Below are 16,492 nucleotides of genomic sequence, written 5' to 3'. Positions count from 1 at the left end.
CATTGAAGGGAGAGGAAGTGTGGGGGATTTATAGAGCACACAAAATTATTGCTTTTTTAATCGAAAACGCATTCCTCTCAGGTTTTTCATTTAAACATAATATTTGTCATACTATTAATTCAAAGGTTTTTGAAGTAAATAATTTCGCTTACGCCTAATTTAATTTTTTTAGATTTACGCGCTCCCTTTAAGATTTGTATTTAAATATTATCTCCTTTCATACCATATTCTTCTTCTTTTTGAACTCTTACTAGTTTTTCGCAGTATTCTTCTTCTTTTTGAACTCTTACTAGTGTTTCGCAATACTTTTTGGCTAAATTAACATGATTCCAAGGTACTCCAAAAGGTGCCGTTGCGGGACACCTTCGACATTATTTATTATTTACGCTTCACTGGATCAAGTTATACCTCTTCAAAAAGTGTTGGAGGGCGCCACGAGTGTATAAAATTACACGTTCAAGATATTACACATTAAAAAATTACATTTACCAAAAATTGAATGTACAAAAAATTACATTTAAAAAAATTAGGTACATTTTCGTAAAAGTACATTTTCAATAAATTACATTTTCAAAAAATTAAGAACAGACAACTAAACGTTCAGAAAAATAGACTTGTTAAAAATTACATATTTCAAGGAATTATTTTTTTGAAACTTTGAACGGACACTAGCGGAAATTGAAGCAAATGTCCATCGAGTTTCACGAATGTGCACAAGCAATTAATCAACGCTGCTGGCTCCTTCGAGCAGGATCCTGATCCTGAAATACCCGTATAAAACACTCTAAACCTGCATTGCGACTGTGCATTACAGGTGGCAATATAAATATTATTTATTTCACTTGATCGTGCCATGTGTTCCCTACTTTTTTCATCCTTGTGCGTTGGATCCTCTCGCTAGTTAAAATTTTCAGCATTCTTCTTTTCGCGTTAGAAAAAGCGAAAAAAACTGATTAATTTATTATTATTCAATGTTCTTAAATAATAATCATTTTACACCCCATTCGTTATTCCTTTCACTCTTTCAAACTAACCCCATCCTTTTCCAATATTAATTTTTCATCTCTTTCCATCCTTTAATACATTAGTTTATTTCTCTATCGCTCCTAGAAGCAGGAGACACCCCTAAAGGTTTGCATTTCGCTCTTTCGCATTGTAGAGGCTGTACGTTTGTCTCCCTCAGCCGCGTGCAGGTCGCGTGTGAGACGATTGCTTTGAGAACTTTCCCACGGTACGGCGCCAGCCCTGCCAGGGTATGATAAATGCTGCAGGCAAAAGCTATAAATTGGCAAAAAAGAAATTCGCATAAATTGCTGTACTTATTCGTTTCTTGTTGTTTTTAAATGAAAAGCGTAACAACCTTCACGCTTTTTAAAGCATTTAATTTTCTGGACACTTTTGCAGTAAAACTATTTGTTGCGTATGTGTTGATTATATTGTAACATGGATAATGTACCTAATGGATATTACAAAATAGGCTCAACAGATAATATTATAAGTGTCATATATTTAAATTGTAATGCCCTCTGTGAAACACAGTATGTATTAGTAGCATATTTGTGGAGCTATTGATATTGTAGAGATCTATAATATCAGGATAAATAACACTGCTGTTCGAGTTCAAGAGCTCATCAAATCAAAAAATATTCCTACCGCCTTCTGATGGACATTGGCCTACTGGAAGTCCACCAGCCCCACTTATAATGTACTTCAATAAAAAGTCTAGTGTTTTGTTTATCCCGATGTTTCACCAAAGAGCCAACCGAGAATTACATTATAACAAAATTCCGGAAGTTACATCAATATTGAACATGGATATAATATGTACATGTCATTGTATGTCAAAAGTTTAAATTTTGTTTCTTCAATTGAGGGGTATTTTTTGCAAAACCGACTTATTCCACCTGAACGTTTTGTTGGGAAATCGCAAAAAACTGATACAGGTGTTGTATATGTAATTTTACATCTGCGTTTTTAATTGTAATACATTAGAATTATATTTGATTAGTTATATATAATGTTGAATAATTATAAAAAAATTAACTATTCATGTTTGGAACAAGTCAATCTTGAAATAATCCTGTTCTGCAACCAACTATTTTGGAATTAGCTGATTTTTAAACCCATATAACACAACTGACATGATACAAATCAACAAATGCTTCGTTTCTATTGGCTGAATTGAAGAAGCCTGTTTTCATAGTAACATTGGATGGAATAAGACGAATGCGAGAAAAAATCATTTTTTAAGTTTTTTTTTTGGTAATAATTAGCTTTTACCACATCGTATTACAATTATATGACGTAGAGACATATTTAGAAAAATATTGCATTCACGGGCAAAATTTGGAATAGGACAGTTTTGCAAAAACACCCCTCAAATTGTAAATGCAGTTTATTTCCTTTCACATTGGTCCGAAAGTTCAGTTGCTCTTTATGCTCGCTAAGAGAGATATTTACGTCCGTCAAGTTTCTCTCTGGCAAGATAAGCCTAGTGATACATTTACTGAAACAGACCATACAGGTGCAATAGAGATAAAATGGAAAGGTCCAAATAAGTTCTAATAATACACCGATTTGAAATGAATTTTTTTTTGTCTTGAATTAATATTATAAAATAAACCGAATAACGAAATTGTTCATATTTTATTATTTTAACATTTTTGTTTGAATGTGGCCAAAATAATTTAACATTTGCATTGGTACATACGTGCATCCCAAAGACACGAAATACACCTACTTTTACGTTTCCCCTTGGCATTTGTGTTGAATTCAGAAAATAATACATTATCTCATCATAAAATGAAGGATTGATTGTACCTATTCGAAGTGTTGCGTTTAGCGTTTCCTCTTTAAAAACTAACTAAATTAAGTTTCTCCGGGTAATTCTGGTAGGCGCTCAATTCTGACATTGCCTGCGTCCGATGTCACAAGTTGACTGCGCAGTGGCGGCAGGTTCTGCCCTGCGCACCGAGTTGTACCTGGACATCTGGGCACATCCAAATAAATTTAAGGAGGTAAAAGCATTTCGCAATAAGGGTCCAACGTTACACCTGTGTACCACGATACCACTGACTTTTTCCGAACTTTTGTACGCAAGTATTGTGAATACTAGCGCAGATCAGAGAAAAATCACGTGATATTGTAATTATTTTGTACATGGTTTTTTTCATACTTTTCGACTACCACACTAGACATATGCCCATATTATAGTAATCAAAATGTGTTAACATAATTATATAAATATACCTAAACACTAGTTAATTGTTAAATATATTATTTTGTAAACATAATGTATTAGTATAATGAGGAAATCTATGATTTGTTTCTCGTTTAAGCAAATTTCAAATGATTGTTTGCCGTTATATTGACAATTCAAAATTAGATTATTATTTAATTTTTTTTTAAATATCGTGAAGCAATATTGACACTTCCTTCTGTCTCGCGGCAAATATCGTGTTTTTTTGTTTGATTTAACTCGTTATTGTAGCAAACAAGCAATGTATTGAACTGTTTAATTTCCTAAATTAAAATAAATAACTTAATAGATTGATAATTTACACGTCAGCTTAAAAGTGTAAACCTTTGAAAAATCGTGAAATCTACCTTTATTTGTAAAGATTAACCATTACAAATTTGAACAAAAGAAATACTAATACGTAGATATTATAGACGTAAGACGCAACCCATGAACCTAACATAACCTATCATAAAAATAAAAAAACTTCATGCGAGGATTTATTTAATTGAGGATTTACTGAAGTTGGCAATTATATTTTTAAAAAGTATTTTTTATGTGTATCAACAAGTTTAATAGTAATTTGTAAAGCTAAAATTTGTTTCTAGTTTGAAATGAATGTGGTAAAATGGAAAATGTACATTTTTTCTGCTTTCTTATGTTAAGGTAAGATTTATTAAAAAAATTAAAAATATATTTTTTATAAAGTTTTATTTTTCCACACTCGGCACTGCTAGTACCTACATTGGAAAAAATTTAAGTCAATCGTTAATTAACCCGCGGAAATGTATACAAGTGAATTATAAATCCCATTTCATTTAGATAGCTAGGTACTATCCATACGTGAGAACGTATTTTTCAAAGGGAGCGAAATGTAGGGTTGTGAATAATACCTCCGTGCTTTATACAAATAATATGCTAGTTGTAGGTGGGTAGGTACCCACTGAATAGTCTAATCGGTATAAAAAGCGTGAGAAGATCGATATTACCAGAACTAGTGTTTGTTTTATCTGTGGAGAAGGGGTACCAGATTAATTTTGTTTACCTTTAGTAAATAAACAACGTACGTCAAACTGCGTTAGGGAGAAATACTATCTGATATCCATCAGTCTTGTCACTTTATTTACTTTAACGTAGATACCCTCGTATTACGTTTGATTATATTGTTATTATATTATATTACGTATTTACAATTATGATGAAATTGGTGTGTAAAAATCACTGTTTAACTACCTAGGTACTTACTTATGTGTTTGTGTTTTAAAACGTACCTAATAATCAATATAAAATAAATAATTAGGTTAACAGTATATCAATCATCTTTATATATTAAAAAATCAGCCTGTGTATGTTTGTGCTCGCAAAACTCGAAAAGTGGTTGACCGATATCGCTGAAAAATCCAAAGTTTATTCTTATTAGTGCCAGGAGTGTTTAGATGGATGTTAGAAGAAGTTGGAGACACCCGAGGAACACTTAACGCAATATCTCTTCACCGGAATGAGACGAAACAATACCCTAAAATAAAGACAGTTTCTTCAGACGAAACAATACCCTAAAATAAAGACAGAATCTTAACGATGATAGTGAAGTAGCCGTGCACAAAAATTTTGCGGAGGGGGGGTCTTGGTTTATTGGACAGACCTTCAATTGAATTTTCCCTATTAAATTTCCAAAATAAAGTGGGAATCTTAAGGAAATAAGTGATGAAGTCATATAAAAACGATATAAGGTTCGCGGACGGCGTAATAGACCGACCTACGGTCGATTTTCCCTGGCAGGCATAGAACATAGATCTATGCGTGGGGTTTATTTTAATTATTTCTGATGAACATATTACTAAAATCTCAAATGTTTTTAGAGGGAACCTTCGGGAAGTTACTAATTCATCGTTTAGAAAAATAAAATCTGGTGCTTACCGCTAATTTTATATTTAAACGTTTTGTAAAATTTTCAAACCTTTTTACATAACATATTTTAATGGTAAGGTTCTTTTTTTATTAAACTTAAATATATTAAATAATAACATCTGAAATAAATTCAATAGAACGGATTTAAGTTATTTATAAATAACTTTCAGGGATCCCTCTAGAAATATTTGGATTGTTAGTAATACGTTCATCGGAAATAATCAAAATGTGAGCGTCGAGCAAACCCCCGTTATGAGTCTTACAGTCTTACATTGTGGTATACAGTTAGTGAATGGTGGAAGAAATAGAGACGCCCGAGAAAGACATTAGTAATAGCGAAGCATTGCAGGGTCCACTGGTTTTATAATAATCATTAAGGTTTAAATTCCCGCTTAACACCATCCGCCTGTTTTGGTTAATGCAAGAAAAAAACATGGCCAAAAAGTGCCATTTACTTTATTTTGGGGATGTTCAGGCATAAATATTTAATTTTTTTCCTATCATTTTATAAATAACTTAATTTGCCACATTATACAATAAAATCATAACCGAAAATGGCTTCGTAAGTAGGAGATTTTGAACTTTAAAGCAGTTTTCATAGGCCTAAACATTATTTTTTTCTGGGCTTATAAAAAGACTTATATAAAAAAATTATTATACTCGATTATTTCAAACGCCAAGATGTATTCTACTCGCAGTATTTAATTAAAGCAGCTGAAATATTTCTAGGCGGCCAAATTTTCAAACCAAAAACACATGATTTTGCATTACTACGTATGGCATCGCCTTAAGTTCTATTCGGTTAATCATTAAGGTAGATGTCAGTTTTCGATTCTGAGTTGTAACCGTGAAGATATTGATTATTAATGTTTGAACACACATACCTTTAATCAATAAAGAAGAAGATAATGCTAATTAATCTAAATAAAACATCTATATTTTACAGGGACAAGGCCTCTAACAACTTTGCCATTGCAACCTAATTTTTTTACAACATTTTAGTCAATCTCACATTTCAAATTCAGAATTGATATAACAACATTATTTTCAACTAATTCCACCTTTTTAATACCTTTTCGTGTAAATTTTCTCACATTAATAAGACAACAAGTACAACTTGAAAGCATTTTGTCAACCTTCTTTCAACAAAGTTGATCAATTTTTAGTTAGAAATCTTGTCGTTCAATAAAAGTTGATCAACTAAAATTGAATGATCGAATCCGCTATTTGGGGAACGCCCGTGCGGCCATTTTCATAAAAAAAAACATACTTACATTTGGATTTGACGCAATCATTTTTTTATTCAAAGGTTTAGCAAGTATCTAGTACATATTTGTGCTATTTATTTATTTCAGTTTTAAATCATACAATATTGGTCATAATAAGAAAGAATTAAATATTTCATGATCTTAGAAACATTGGCAATTATTTGTGAGTTAATGATTTTTTTAATTGCTAGACTTACTTTTCAAATATTTGTCATTATATTCCAATAGTAAATATCGGAAGATTATTTTTTTAATAATTACTAACTCACCTAAAATGCCAAAGTTGCCAACTAACATCTCGCAAAATTGAATTCTGTAATGGCCTATATATCATAATTTAAAAAACAAATAATTAAAATAGAACCTATTCTTACTAGATATTTGTTATACCTATGGAACTGAAAATTAAGTATACAGTTGGATTAGGAATTTTGGATTCAAATCCAAATTAAAATGTTATTTGTATCAAATGGTCCGCGCAGGCGTTCCTCTTAACAAGAAATGCGCAACGTTACACGATATTTGAGACTGATACAAAATACAATCCTCGCTGTTGTCATGAAGAACCTACTGTTTTACCCATCTATCTATTTAAACAGTTAGATACATTATATTTAATATTATATTTCAAAAGAAAATAACCGTATGGCTCATAGAATGTGCCAGAATGAAATCAGAAAGCTTCCTGAATGAAATTATTGTCTGACTGAAGAAAGACCATTAAGTGAATTCATTCCGACTTTATCCATATTATCGCATATATATTTATTATTTTAGTTTTTGTTTTACCATTTGTATAACGATATCTGAACAACATTGTATTTTGTGTTTATATTTTATTTTATATGTTTTTTATATTTTCTTATGATTTCTTTTTTTATATTTTCTTATTTATTACCACCATAATACGGGCATTTGCCTAGTTTGGGGTATTAATAAAAAAATAAATAAATAAAAAATAAATAAATAAAATATATTATTACATAAATAATTGAAATAAACCTGGAGAGAACAGGTATTTAATTGGCTGTTGACATAATGTAAGCCTACCTTTTCATCAATAAGTTCTTAATGTTCAACCCGCCCACACAATATATAAAATATTTTTGTTTTTATCGTAGGCTTGATCCGTGTGTTTTTTCTTGTCAAAAAGAACCAACACACAACACAAAGGTACCTTCTTCAAAAGGAGAACCTTTTGCGTTATCTTGGACAAATAGAATCTTTTTTATCCATGTTTTTATTTTCAGTTTCTCCCACACCGTCTTATCGGATTGCCCTTTCAACTCCGTTTCTTACAATATTAATCCTTGCGATATGTCGATGAGAGCGGTATACCACCTTGCAATAATTTGTATCTATGTAGCAGTGGCGGTCCGTGACTTTTCAGTGAGCTTAACTGGTAAGATTGAAAAATTCCACATTAATGATGTTATTGTAGCTGAAAATGTATATATATATATATATTTTTTTTTTTAGCTCACTGAAAAGTCACGGACCGCCACTGCCATGTATGTAGTTAGTTGTTACCTACGTTCAGGCTCGGGCATGATAAACTAATAATAAAAGTAGGTATAAACAAAAACATTTGAACCCGTCTTTACTTGGTTATTACATTAAAACAAATAATTTTAAACAAAACTATTTTGGCTACAGCTGATGCAATAATTCAAAACACTGTAAGTAGATAATTTTTAAGACCAGATATAATTTTACATTAATGAAGAACACAAAAAGATATACATATTTATCAATCATCGACGGATTTCTTTTGCAAAAACGTTGTAGGCAATTAATAAAATTCAGCATTCTACAGAACATTACTATCCTACACAAAATAATAGTCCAGGTAAACCTTTTTTCAGACCTTTGCGTGTATAGTTCTGTACTGAATAGATGAACAAATAATATAATTAAATAAGGATTTCGCTTTTGTCAGGAAGCTAATGCTACGTATACACGCTTCTCACAAGTCGCTTGTCCAAATGCTTGGCAAGTATAGGCAAGTCAAACGTCAACATCTACGCCCTTTCGAGTAACTGCTTAGACTATCATATTTACTTTATCCTATTCTTATTTTAACGTGAAACAAAACAAAGAGAATGCAAATTTTAATAAATTTTTTATTGCAATAAATGACAAATTATTACTTACTATAATATAATTTATTTATTTACACCCTTAGGGCTTTGACATAAAACATGTCGTAATGAATTACTTTATTTTAAAATCATTTATGGATAGTACATAACAAATTATCGACAATTATATTTATAATTCATTATTCCCAATGAGTTTAAATAAAGTCATTTCGGTAATATTATACATTTAAAAAAAAGAAATTCGTCAGAATACGAATTTAATAGGGAGTTCGATGAAAAGCGTACACATATATATTAAAATACAGACAGACTGCTATTTGAAAAATATTTCATAAATGCATTAATAAATATATACAGAAATTACAGAGTTCCAAGGAATTATTGTGTCACTGGTTAATACAGCTGCAGAGGAAATATTTTTTAGCGTTTTTTCTTTATTTTTTGTTTATTCCTGGAAGTTCATTAAAATTATGCAACAATAATTAAATGAAATAATAACAATATTGTATCGATATTCCATTTTAATACAATTTACGTCAAACGGCACAGAGCGAAAACGGCATGCATCCGTCGCCAGTTCGGATGTTCTACTAATGAACATAAATAAACCATTCTAATGAACGTGCTAACGTATGGATGCCTCGTAAGCGTTTGCTGCAAAGATCTATGATTTGTGCACAAAATACACACCGGCCCGAACGGCGGCAAGAGTTTATAAGTCTATGCAAGCCAAGCCAAACGCTCGATCGAATGCTTGCCGAGGCTTGGCAAGCGTGTAGCACCACCCTAAATAATGAAACAAAAAATAATAAAGAGAACATTGTCGAATTGAATCGCGATTCTAAATTTAAACTGAAATTAGAGTTTGAAACTTTTGGTACTGTATCGGTGTACACAAATACTTTCAAACGTGTCCTCTTTAAAATTATTTGTTTGTAAGCCTGTACCACCTGTACGTACGTCGTACATGGCATATTTTTCCGCAAATAAATTATTGGTAATGAACTCAACCCAGAATAACACTACTGCCCATTTCTAAACCTAGAGTGGATCGCTCAAATTAATTTATTTAAAGTAGTCACCCTCAACATCTATTCACGATGTCCGGAAACTCGTGGTACAAGTCGAAAACTGCTGAACCTAAATCACAGTTGAGTCGATTTTGTGGTATATTTTATTTTTCAATTTAGTTTTTAAGTAAATCTTAAGGAATTTTTAGGTCAATTTAAATACAACAAAATCAGTTGTTAGGAGGTTCAGCTGTTAACAAAAATTTTGTTAACCTGTTGCCGAAAAAAGTAGATTAAATTTTGGTAAAAATCAACCCCTAAAAACAAAATGTTTTCTAACGTCTTTTAAAATTAAAATAAATCTTTTTTTTGTTTTGTTTTGACTGGGGATTGCCTCTATATAGATTGACTCCATAACCGAACCAAATCCGATTGGATAAGACCGACATTTATTGCGTATGTTAACTGCTGTAATGTCGAATTTCCGAGTAATGCGTACATGTCCGCGATTGTCATCAGTCTATCTGCCGAGTTTCAGCTCGATCGGATGAATTTCCACTTCCAAGATAAATTCATATAGATGTATTTAAAAAAAATCAGATCTAATAAAAAAAAATTTTTGTTCTTTATGATATGTGATGTAGTTACCTACATATAAAGGTTATCGGTGTATAAACTATTTCTTATAAAATATTCTAGGCTCCCAATGTAAGGTTCTAGTCACTATGCACTAGGTACGTACCAGCTACCTGTCATGGAAGGAGCACCTGTTATTAGAATGATTCGCACAATATCGCTTGCGGTCAAATGAACTAAAATCCTTTACCTGTATTATTTTGTAACGTCTGAGAAACTAAAAGTCTCACAAAGGCGTGGGAGAAAAGGTGTTCTCTAAAGTACTCGTTCATCAGACTTCTGCGCAAACAAAAAAATACTTAAGTTGTCGTGGGAACATTCATTTTTGTATGTTTTAGAACATTGTATACAATCCGATTTGCGTTATCAAGTACCTACATACTTAATAAGATTTCTCACTACCAAAGTTATATGTTTTGCAGAGCCCGACGATTTGTAACTAGTCGTAATATATTTGATAGCTTTCAAACGAAGCTTTTGATAGGTACATAGTTGTGGTACTCGGTACCTACCTACGGGCCGCGAGGTGCGGGGAGCACTTCGGCGGTAGTCTGTATTGCCATTCGGTATTCTGTAGTCTCACAGTTAACAAGCAATAAACGATCTCTGTAAATATTCAACCAGCCTTACGTATTATAATCAATCCTGAACCCAAGTCCCTTTTAAGGTGAAGCTACAGGATACTACAGTGGCGACGAGGAAACTAAGTCATTATCAAAACAGTGGCGAAGTTTAAAAGAATTTACGCGGCAAACGTGTTGTTAAAATTCAAGAAATTCGGAGAGTATTCACGTAATGGCGGTGCTTTTTTAAATGTGACGGACGGGGAGTCTCGCTACATTAATAGAACAGGATCGTTGAATCTTTGTAAGATAAGATTGAAAATAATTCAGCGGGGAGCTGAATTACGAAACCAGAATCAAAAAAAAAAAATAGTTCCAGATAATCACGCGGGAGCGGAGTTATCGTGAAGAGGATAAATATTCAGCGGGGAGCTGTATATATATATATTTCAAACCATAAGAAGCCGGGGGCTGAACAACAGCAGCACAGCTGGGAGCTGTATTGGAGCAAGGAGCAGCTGAGAGCGGATCCTTGGGAACTATCGGTCGAGAGCTATTCTTGGAGTACAGCCGAGGTTAAGAAGGAAGATCTGCAACAGGAGGGAGTAGATGACCAGAACCAGAGGTTAAGAAGGAAGATCTGCAACAGGAGGGAGTAGATGACCAGAACCAGAGCTACAATCATCATTAGACTTGAGTTAAGTCATTAGTTTAAGTTTTTTATTGATAATTTTTTTTTTAATATTGTTGTAATTTTGTTGTAAAATCATGGCTCAAATCAAACCATTAGAGACATTCAGTCACAAGTCAGATTGTTTCGGGGTGTTCAAAGCAAGATTGGAGAATTACTTCATATTATATGATGAGAAAATTTCTGCCGAAAAGAAACGAGCTATATTCTTGAACGCTTTGGAGGAGGAAACTTTTAAATTATTGATTGAGTTGGTTACTCCTAAAAAAATAAATGATGTCACAGTAGAAATTTTGTGTGAATTTTTGGGTAATTATTGTGAAAATGTTACTTCGTTGTTTGAAGAAAGATCAAAATTTTATAATGTAGTTAATGAATCAGGAGAAAGTGTAAAAGAATTTGCGGCACGGTTAAAAAGTTTATCCATAAATTGTAAATTCGGTACTAGATTTGAAGATAATTTAAAAGATTTATTCATTTGTAAAGTAAGAAACCCTAAAATTAGAGAACGGTTATTCATTGAGGAAGAAAAAAATTCGTTTGAGAAATTAATTTCAATCGCAGCGTGTTTAGAGGCTTCTGAAGCAAATTTCAAAGACGAAAAAGTGTGTTATCAAGTAGCTAGTTCACGTTCACGATCAAAAAGTCCGAAAAATAATCCATCAGTATCGAAACATCGAAGTGTTTATTTAAATTCGAGGCATAGTAGAAGTTCATCGCGCGATAGTAATAATTTTAAACCGAAATTGAAGCATCTAGATTCGGAACAGAAAAAGTGTTTTAATTGTAATAAATTCGGGCACTTTAAATCAGAGTGCAAGGTTGTGAATAATAAATTTTCGAAGTGTTTTAAATGCGGTCAAAAAGGTCACATTGCTAAATTTTGTAGAAATATTTCGTGCATTAAAAAAAAGATTTTTGTCTCAAGTATTAATAAGAGGATTGAACCGTATATAATTAAATTGAAAATAAATGATATTTCATTCGAGGCAATGATAGATTCAGGAGCGGGAATTAGTGCCATACCCGAACGTATCTATAAATTATATTTTAAACATGTTAAATTAATGCAATTTAATTTACACTTAGCGAGTTACGATAACAAGCCGCTAAAAGCGAGCGGTAAAATAAATTTATTTGTCACATGTAATAATAATCAACAAAATTTTGAATTTGTGGTTATTGAAAATGGGTCGGATTTAATTTTAGGTAAGGATTTTATGGAATTATTTGGGATTAGCATTAGTTTTTTGAATAATTGCACGGTAGTGAATAATTTTGGTGCTAATGAAGAAAGCAATTTAGATGTCGATAAGTTGAAAACACAATTTGGAGACGTATTAACGAATAAATTAGGGAAATTTAATAAATATAGTGTTGAGCTGGAATTAATAGAGGGATTTCAGTCAAAAATGTGCAATGCAAGGCAAATACCTTTAGCTATTAAAGATAAAGTCGAACATGAAATTAATAGACTTGTTTTAGAGGGAATATTACAATCAGTAGAAACGAGTAGATATGCATCTCCCATTGTTCCAATAATTAAGAAAGATGGATCAGTTAGGATCTGTGGAGATTATAAATTAACAGTTAATCCAGGTTTGGTTGTAAATAAATTTCCAGTACCCGTAATTACGGATTTATTGACACAAATCAGTGGAGCGGTAATGTTTTCTAAATTAGATTTAAAAATGGCATATTCACAATTACAGTTAAGTGAAGGTAGTAGAGATATAACTACCATAGCTACACATATAGGTTTATATAGATATACTCGACTGGTGTATGGTTTGAATGCAGCACCAGGTATATTTATGCGGGTTATGTTTAATTCATTGCAAGGTTTAAACGGAACAATTATATTTTACGATGATATTTTGATTACGGGCAAATCAGTTGCGGAACATAATAAAAATTTATTAGCAGTTTTGAATAGATTGAAACTTTGTGGTCTCACGGTAAATGAAGAAAAGTGTGAATTTTTCAAAACAAGTATTGAATACTTGGGGTACTTTATTTCGAAGGAAGGTTTTAGACCATTAGAAAGTAAAGTTAAAGCAATAATGGAGTCTAGTAGCCCATGTAATATTAACCAGTTAAGAAGTTTCTTAGGTTTAGTTAACTATTATAGAAATTTTATTCCGAATATATCTAGTTTGTTAGGACCTCTATATAAATTATTAAAAAAAGATTCGGAGTGGATTTGGTCAAAGGACTGTGAAAATGCTGTTTTAGAACTTAAAAGAGAAATGTCTTCTGATTGCGTGTTAGTACATTTTGATCCACGTTTACCAGTAAAATTAGTAACGGATGCATCCTTAGAGGGATTGGGTGCGACAATTTTACATACTTATTCAAATGGTAGTAGTAGACCTATAGCGTTTGCATCAAGGAAATTGACAGACACAGAGAGTAAATATAGTATTTTAGATTTAGAAGCAACAGCGATAGTGTTTGCATTAAAAAAATTCTTTGTATATTTATACGGTAGGAAATTCAAATTAGAATGCGACAATCAAGCGTTAGTTCGAATTTTGTCAGAAAAGAAGGGCATTCCTGTGTTGAGTGCTAATAGATTGCAACGTTACAGTTTAATTTTGGCGGGGTTTAACTATGAAATTGAATATGTAGCATCAGAAAAAAATTGTTCAGATTTTTTATCAAGATTACCAATAGAAGAGACAAATAAATCGGAGGATTTATATATTGAGAAGCTGAGTTCCATTAATTTTCAGGATATTGAAAAAGAGTTGTTATTTTATGTTAGTGATAACTCTCAGGTTCCATTAAATGTTGATAATTTAAAGGAAACCACTATTAAAGATGACGTATTATCATTGGTAAAACAATATTTAAGGCAGGGTTGGCCAAGGAAAATTCCAAAAGATAGTGAGTTATGGGCTTTTTGGAAAATTAGAGATGAGTTGTCTTTAGTAGAAGATTGTATTTTTTGGGGACATAAAGCCATCATTCCAAATACTATGAGAGGGGATTTGTTAAATATGTTACATCGTTCACATTTAGGTATAGCTAAAACTAAAGGGTTAGCAAGAGGTTATTTCTGGTGGCCAAAAATGGGCAAAGATATAGAAAATTTAGTTAGATCATGTAAAGAGTGTCTGGAAAATCAGGCGAATCCACCAAAAAACTCCTTTACAACATTGGCCGATTGAGGAAAAGCCGTGGACAAGGATACATATTGATTTTTTTGGTCCGATGGCTAATACAAATTTTTTAATTATAGTAGATGCAAGTACCAAGTGGATAGAATGCATTAATTTAAAACAAGCTAATACGGATAATACTTTAAGGGAATTAAAGAGGATGTTTGCTCAATTTGGTACTGTAGAAACTATTGTATCGGATAACGGGTCTGTTTTCTGTTCAGAAGAATTTAAGCGTTTTTGTAAAGATAGAAAAATCCAGCACATCACTTCTCCTGTGAATCATCCGCAGAGTAATGGGTTAGCTGAAAACGGAGTTAAAACGTGTAAAATTTTTTTTAAAAAGATTTTACATAATGGGGGGTTACCGAGAGACGTCGATGATAGGTTAACAAAATTCCTAATTGATTATAGGAATACCCCAAATATCACGACTGGTGTAGAACCAGCGGTGGCTATGTTAGGACGACGATTAAGGTCCGTGTTTGATTTCATTTCTCCAGTGATTGCGGAAAGGAGGGGGGAGAGATGTATGTCGGATAAAGTAAAGAGTAAAATATTAGTTAGTAGAGAAAATCAGAAAAAGAGTTATAAATCTAAGAAAAGAAATATGAATATATTTGTGGTGGGGAAAAAGGTGATGACTAAGGATTTTAGAGGAAAAAAAGGTTGGGTGGTAGGTATCATTAAAAAAAGAATTGGATTTAATACCTACTTAATTTTCATAAAAGACACAGGGCAAATCTGGAAAAGACATGAGGATCAACTGACACCAATGAGTGTAAGGTGGAATCCTAAAGAGCGTGAAAAAGTGTATAGTGACGATCTAGGCTCTGATATGAGAGTATCAGACCTAGACCTTTCCCATTATTTTCGGAAAGGGGCTAATGGGTCTTCTCCTCTGTTTCAGGAACCACCGTGGCAGTCTCCTTGGACTGGAAGGCTGCGGCATAGAAAAAACTAATGTGTAACAACCTTTATTATAATTTTGCTATATATGATAACTCTATAAATCTGTTGTAAACAGGCTCAGGTAAGATGTAAACCTGGTAGGAGTTCTCCTCTTAAGTGGGGGAGAATGTGGTACTCGGTACCTACCTACGGGCCGCGAGGTGCGGGGAGCACTTCGGCGGTAGTCTGTATTGCCATTCGGTATTCTGTAGTCCCACAGTTAACAAGCAATAAACGATCTCTGTAAATATTCAACCAGCCTTACGTATTATAATCAATCCTGAACCCAAGTCCCTTTTAAGGTGAAGCTACAGGATACTACAATAGTTTCACAAACAAAAAGCTTCGTTGGACCCATTTGAAAGTATGTAATATAAAAAGTTACAAATTCATGATATGACTATTGTGTAATAATAATTCATACCCGCGAAAAATCAAGGGATATTATAATTGTAGGAGTTGTGAGCTTAAAATATGTACTAAACAATATTTTTTCTCATCATTGCCTTTCGTAGAGGCGATCAAAAATTTACCCTTCGAATCAACTTAAGTAAAATTAAAAATTACGACAACTGTCAAAAACTTAAACAGAATAAATAATAATAATATAGAATTATTAATTAAAATTAAATAATTTTCGTACCTACTTTACCGCTTGCCTGAATGATTTTTTCCCACAATAAACTCTATTTTTGAAAATGACACAAAACAAATCCAAGGTCTAGAGCTCATTGAACCGGAGTTTTATTTTATTTTATTTTTTCATATATACGGCATAACCTTGCCACCAACAAAAATAAAAATAGTGAAAGTACAAAAACTCAAACAAAAGTATTAAGTAACAAGCATAAAATGTAATAGTTCAACAACTCAAAGGAAGGTATAAAGTAAAAAGTATAAAATGTAAAAGTACAACAACTCAAATAAAAGTAAAAGTATAAAATGTAAAAGTAAAAAAATT

Source organism: Hesperophylax consimilis, chromosome 3 (genome assembly GCF_061612785.1).
Source record: "Hesperophylax consimilis isolate HC1 chromosome 3, BYU_Hcon_1.0, whole genome shotgun sequence".
Classification (NCBI taxonomy): Eukaryota; Metazoa; Arthropoda; class Insecta; order Trichoptera; family Limnephilidae; genus Hesperophylax; species Hesperophylax consimilis.
Note: the sequence above shows the minus strand (reverse complement) of the source record.